Here is a 6,983-nt window from a genome sequence, read left to right on the forward strand (position 1 = left end):
GCCAAAGCAAAATGGTAAGTATGTTAGATTACTAAATTCTCCTTGCCTGGGAGAAGGCATACCAATTCTTAAGACAAATTCTAAAACAAATTTATTATAGTGAATTCTGTGATGCCTTTGAAAATAGTTTTACAGCAAATGCAGAAATATTTTGAAGATGACTGCCTCTCGAATCTGTCCTCAATAAATACCAAGGGAAAGATACTCAATCATAATTCCAAACCTTTTGATCATTAGGAAGCTAATACCATTATCAAGGGTATGGCTGCATAACTTTTGATAGTCCAGTTGCATACAAAGACAGAACGCAGAACATGTTCCAGAACCAATAGAGTATAGTCGCCTCATTAGCATACCCAACTGTCGATGCACATGAGGAACAGGCCGTGAATCAGAGTCCTGAGGGTAGGGCCTGGAAACAGCATTTTCTCTGAAGTTTCTCCTAGCAATGCCGATGTGAAGCCACATTTAAGATCTTCTGATAAACTATCTTAGCAAAGGAGTTAAGCAACACACAACTAGAGGTCAGATCTCCCCAAAAGGACCACCAAGCATTCACTGTTGGTAGCTAAACTTTTAAAAAATGTAAACAAACCCTTGGTTGCCCAGTAAATTTGAAAATGCCCCCACCTGCATTTGATGAGTCCTGGTGCCCCCTCTATCCATGGTTTTTCAAACATGAGACGTTTGGGCAGTAATGCACTTAGAATATTGGCAATGGAGAGGGTCATACTCGCTCATCTTCAAGTACTTCATTCACACTGCTACCCTGTCTGATACCTCCTTTCCCAGATCACTCCACGCCACTTTACACATTCCCATCTCCCACCTTGCCAACTCCTACTCATTCTTGTGACCTCCAGTTAAATGTCATTCCATACAGGAAGCCTTCCCTTGAGTCATACCTGGACAAGGCCTGCCTGCCACTGGCTCCTTCTTGACCCTCCCAAGGACTTGTAACCTCCTGTTAAGTAGTGTCTTCTTCACTCTACTGCGACTTCTCCAGGGCAGACCCTGTTTGGTCTTCTTCATCTTGTATCCCTGGTGTCCAGCATAAAGTCTAGTGTATCACAGATGTCTAATAAATATTTGTGGAGAGGATGAATAAATATCTGGTCTGCCATACTGTATACACGCAGAAACTGAGCACCAGGGAGGCACTTACTCAAAGTTCTACTGAACATCAGTCACAGAACCAGGACTAGAAATAATGAAGAAGATCAAAATGCACTGACCCTTTGCTAAGTTCCTGGCACTGTGCTAAGCGCTGTTCATCCATGATCTAGGTCAATCCTCATCAGATGACTATGAGGTAGTTCCTAAAACCAGGTGCTGTCCTGGACTCTCTCCCACACCCTTTCATCTAATCCCTCATCGAATGCCGCCAGCCCTACAAAATAGATTTGATTCTGATGTCTTCTCTTTATCTCCACCAGAGACGAAGCCACTGTAATTGGCTGCTCAAACTACTGCAACAAATAGCCACACACTGATCTCCCGGTTTCTACTCTCAGCCCTCCAAAACTACTCTCCAGCAGTACCCAGAGACATACTGCCATTTCCAGGGAGGCCAGGCCCTTCTCCTGCTTAAAACCCTGCGGCTTTCCATCATATGGGAATGAGACAGAAGATCCTTACCATGGCCTGGGAGATCCAAGAGTTTCTGGCCCCTGCTAGCTTTTTGCCTCCTCCACCACTTTCCTCTAAGCTCACTTCTCTCACCATACTGGGCTCCAACACCCTGACTCCACCAAAATGAGTCTACTTCTGGGCCTGTGCCCAGGCTGTGCCCTCCGCCTGTAACATTCCTATTTTCTCACTGCCCAGCTTCAGATCTTGGCATGCCTGGCTCCTTGTCATTCTGACCTCATTTAAATGTCACCTGTCCAGAGAAGGCATCCTTAACCCACCCCAATCTAAAGTAGCCTCTTAAGTCATCACATTGCACTGTTGTTTCTCTTTATAGTGCTCATCACTATATAACATTTTTCTTGTCTAATTTTTTATAAGCCATCTGCCCCCTTCACTGTTGTATTGGCCCCCTGAGTTATTATCAGTCTCCAAGACCTCATCCATCTCATTCACCATTGTACCCCCATACCTAGAACCACACTTGGTCATTGCTTATTACAAACTTTCCCAACTAATGAATCAATACCTATTTTTCAGATGAGAAAACTGTAGCTCAGAGAAATCCAGTAAGTGGCCCAAGACCACGCATTTATAAAAGGGCAGACCTGGGATTCAAGCACATGTATCTCCTCTCCAGAAACTTCACTCAACCCTAAAATCTATGTTCCCTGGTTTGGAGCCCAGTGTTCAGTTCTCTCCATCATTCCAGATTCTTAGAAGGTTAAGGGCTGTGAGGTTTTTTCCTCAAAGGTGGCTGAGATTCTCAGATGAGGGCTTTGAGAAACCATCCTCCTCCCATGGGCCTTGAGAAGCATGGCTCCAGGGCTCCAGCATCAATCACTGCTGCCCAGCCCATACGTGAAGACATTTTGGTGGGTCCCACTGTACCATTCAGGGAAACAGCCTCATGTAACTCCATCCCTGGGCCTCATATGGTAAGAATATCTCCATTCTCCCTGCATAGAGCCACTGGGCAGATGGTGATGTGTATAAGACGTGACAATACCTGAGGTGGCTCTCCCTCTAGAACCTTCAGGGTATGAGAGGCCTAGAGGTCACCAAAACAGAGAGGTGAGGTGGAATGGTGAGTGAGGGCTCTCCCGGGGCTCTGTTCCTGCTGTCCTGGGATTCTGTGTGGTCACAGCAGGAGGCAGAGAGAATGTGGGTTCCACCAAACACTGGGTTTATTAGCCCAAGAAAGACATTTCATTAAACCTTAGCTTACTTGTTTGCAAACTATTGATAGCAATCCCCACTGCACAGCCCCAGATGTTGGTTCTCATTCTATTCACTCAGGTGATAAGCTGGTAAGGAGAGGCAGGCAGGAGAGTTACTACTGAGGATATATTTGAAAGGGAAGAGAAGATGAGGTGGCAGGAACTTGAATAATAATATTCATTTCCTCGCACTGCACTGTTGCTTTACAATGCACTTTCACGTCTATGTGTGCGACTCCTCACAGCCCTCCAACATGCACATTACTATTATCATAATTACCTCTAACTCACAAAAACATCCTCCGAAGAGAAGATACTGAGTCTGATGTATAGAATCATGTAGCAGGGGGTAACTGTAAAAAGGAGATACCTGTAGTTAGAAGATCTGTATTTGAATTTGCCTTCTACCATTTCAATCTTTGTTAAAGTCTTTGAATATCACCTCCTTCCATAAAATGGGGACAACAGTTTCTCCCCGAGCTGTGATCTTGTAGGTGAAATGCTTTAAGATGAATGCAACAGCTCTAAAGCTTAATGTGGTTACCTGTCCCACTGGGGGATGTGACTGGCTTCCAATTTCACCTTTTCATGAAGAACTGATTCTTTTGGAAAGTAGTACCACCTGGCTGCCTTCCAGAATCTGGGAGAAGATTCTAGCATGATCTGGCATAGGGCATTAGTCTTGGAGCAGTGGCGCATAAGTGCAGCCTTGAGAAGACATGAATGTGAGATGTCAGAAGCCTCCTAGCCACACACAGAGGCCTCTGAGTCCCTGCTGGGTCATCACCCATGGGTCAGCCTTGTCCACTTTCGGAGAGGTCTGGGAAGAGCCAGGGCCACAGTCCAGAAAGCATTCAGAGAAGGACAGCTTTGCCACAAAGCCAAAGGGGCTATGCTTTTGGAGAGACCAGGGTTGCCTCTGTGAGCGGATTCTGCTCAGTCTCAGGCAGAAGAGGCCAGAACCCCTTCTTGTCTGCCCATTTCCTATCTGCCCCCGAGGCCGAAGGTGCTGTCTACGAGCCCCACAGCGACTGCTCTGTGCACAACCGCAGGCCCAGCACACACTTGCCCCTGACCTCCTCATGCTGGCAACCATTTTTTGTGCTGTTTAACAGCAGTGAGAGGAGCTGTGGCCTGCCCTGGGGAGTGTCTGCAGTGAGAGCAGGCACTGAATTGATTTTTAAGATTAACTGTCATCCCCAGCTGGGAAGCAGCACTCACAGGAACTGAGCAATCTTCCTGGGTTTTCTCCTGCTTCAGAAATCACTTTCTCTGCCAGGTATCTCGAAAGGCAATGGATTAGTGGGTCCTAGGATGTCTTTTTGGGTCACTAAAAGATAAAGGCCTCCAATGTGCAAGTGGGAGGAGGCACCAAGAGAAACTCCAGTAAGAAGGGCAGGTGAGTTTCATCTTCTTTGCTGTGTGGTCCTAGGCAAATTGCCTAACCTCTCTGAAATGTCAGATCCTCACCCAAAAAACAAACTATTCACACCTACCTTATCATGTGCTTGTGAAAATTAGAGAAAATTGAGATATACAAAAGTGTCTGGCCCAAAAAGAGACTCAATAAAATGAATGGTGGCCATAATACAAGTCCCACCTAAACCAGAGCTGTTCCCCTAAACTGGGCTGAAATTTTCAACAGAAACTACACCAAATAACAAGGGAGGTTAAAAAGGAAATGAACAAATAAATCTTCTACTTAAATTAGAAAACTATGAAATTTTCATAGTCCAACTTCCTGATAGTTTCAGACCGTGGTGGCTGAGATCACTTTCCCCACCAAGCTCACCTGCCCATCTCATCTCTAGGTAGTCCACAGGTCATTCCAGTCTCCAAAACAGATCTAGAGATTTAGCTAATCCTGTTTTTTGGGCCAATGTCAAAGCTCTTCCTTCTTAATTTCAGCCTATTCCCCCTGGAGTCTCCACACCACAGGAACGCTCCCTCTGGCAGAAGATCCCTGGCTCCCATGTCACTTTCAAGAGTCTGAGGTCCAACTGCTGAGATCCAATGAAGATCTGGCTATTAGCCATGCTTGCTCGGGATGTCACAATGTGCTCACTCCTGTGAAAACCAGCTGCCCTGACATCATTCCTAACCTAGCACTCAGTGCATCTCACCTAAATCAAGATCACACTGCATGCTTGTTAAAGATGCCAAGTCCTAGGCGGTACCTGAGCCTACCCACAGAGAATCTCTAAGCATGAGGCTAGGAATAGGCCCATGCAAAAAGCTCCCAACTCATTATTACACCCATGAAAGTTTGAGAACCACTCAGGTACAGGAACAAAAAAGACTTTTAAAATTCTGTAGTCCTCTCCACTTTTATCTGAGAGGAAGAGGGTGTAAACATCTGAGTGAGGCAAACCACCAGGCAGGAGCATCTGCTATCTGTGAAGTGCTCCACATGTTTAAGGAATGGTGATGAGGAATCTTAGGGCAAAAGACTGGCTCCATATTCAGTAGATCTATATATCACTTCATATAGCACAGCACCGGCCGGCAGAAAGCCTGCACTGAATGTTGAGTTTATGTCAACCTTCATATGGTGGGAAAAGGGGTTAGAAGCATGTGATTTTTATTTGAATGTTGCCAAAATGAATTTAGTTTTATAATATTACAGATTACATGATATCCACAGAGAAAGGGTTTGTGTACACACGCACACACACACGCACACACACACAGACACACACACACATACATACACATTTGGCTAACAGAAACAAAGACACACTCTTTCAGATTTATGGTGAAAAGAAAGAAATGAAAGTAATATTGAGGGCCTACTACATGCCTGGCATTTTTATAGAATTATCTCATACAATTCTCTCAATCCCCTTAGGTAGGTATTATCAGTTCTATCTTCAGATAAAAATTATGGCACAGAGTTGAATAATTTTCCCTATTTCCTTTTGCTATTAAGTGGCATGGCCCATCTTCAAACTGGGTCGGGCTGATTTAAAACCTGAACCCTTGGTCTTTATTCTTCACTTCTTTCTTAATTTATAGCCATGTGTCTCTTTATTTTAACAAAGTATCCCTAAGGAGATCAGGGTCTATGAGGGAGTATGAAAGAACATCTTCATTAGGAGGCTGGCATGGATTTGAGCAGAGTGGTGGTGTTCTAGGGGTTGAGAGGAGGTGGCACTTGCATCTCATTGCAGAGATTTGAGAATGAACTGCAAGGACAGGAAAGACTGCTCTAGGGAAGACAGAGTGAAAGGGCATATCAGCTGGCAGGTGATTGTGTGGAGGTGGAAACAGCAAAGCCTCTGGATTGACTGCAGCAGCAGCTAAGGCCTCGGGAAGGAAGAAAGCATGGGCTGATAATATGGCCACCGGGTGTAATTTTATACTTCTCTAGCAATACTCTGCAGCCCTGCAGACTGGAGGCAAAGCACCAACACCAGGACTGTTTAGGTAGAAATGGCCAAATGGCAACACATCACGGTTGGCAGGAAGTATCCTACTATTGGAACAGCTGACTCTAGAGCCCTGATTGGGCTATAAAGCAAGGAGACTGGCAGGAGATTCGGATGGATCATGAGAATGTGACAGATTGATGATTTCAAGAGTAGGAGCTCATAGGGTGTTTAACAATTTGTATGCCTTTAGCTTCGAGAAACCGAAAACTCTAATCAAATTAGTTTAAATAACAAGGGAATATATGAGTTAACCCACATAACAAGAAGTCCATAGGGCCTCACCAGACGATCTTACAACCTATGGACCCTGAACTTCTCTAAGTATTAGCTCATCCTCTGGCCAGTAGCTAAATAAGTACAGGAACTGCAGAGTTCAGCTTCAGAGAGTATCCCTAGAGGAAATTGGAATTGTCTCTTTTATCAGAAAAAAGGAAACTTTTCTCCCAAAACTGCCCAAAAGACTTCCTCTCAGCTTGTCGATAACTAAGCCAAACACAGCAGAGGGTAGGAATTCTCATGGTTGACGTGATTTGGAGTGAAATTGATACTGGGGACTCAGCTAAGCAGCCACCACAGGGGAAAAGGAAGGAACCCACATATTCTTTCTAAGCCCCTGGTGTTTCTCACACATCCCCTCTTTAAATTCATCCATCCACTCTCCAGGTGTATGCTCTTGCCTTTTCTTTTTTTTTTTTTTTTTAAT

This window comes from Crocuta crocuta, unplaced genomic scaffold (genome assembly GCF_008692635.1).
Source record: "Crocuta crocuta isolate KB4526 unplaced genomic scaffold, BGI_CrCroc_1.0 scaffold95, whole genome shotgun sequence".
In the NCBI taxonomy this organism is placed as follows: domain Eukaryota; kingdom Metazoa; phylum Chordata; class Mammalia; order Carnivora; family Hyaenidae; genus Crocuta; species Crocuta crocuta.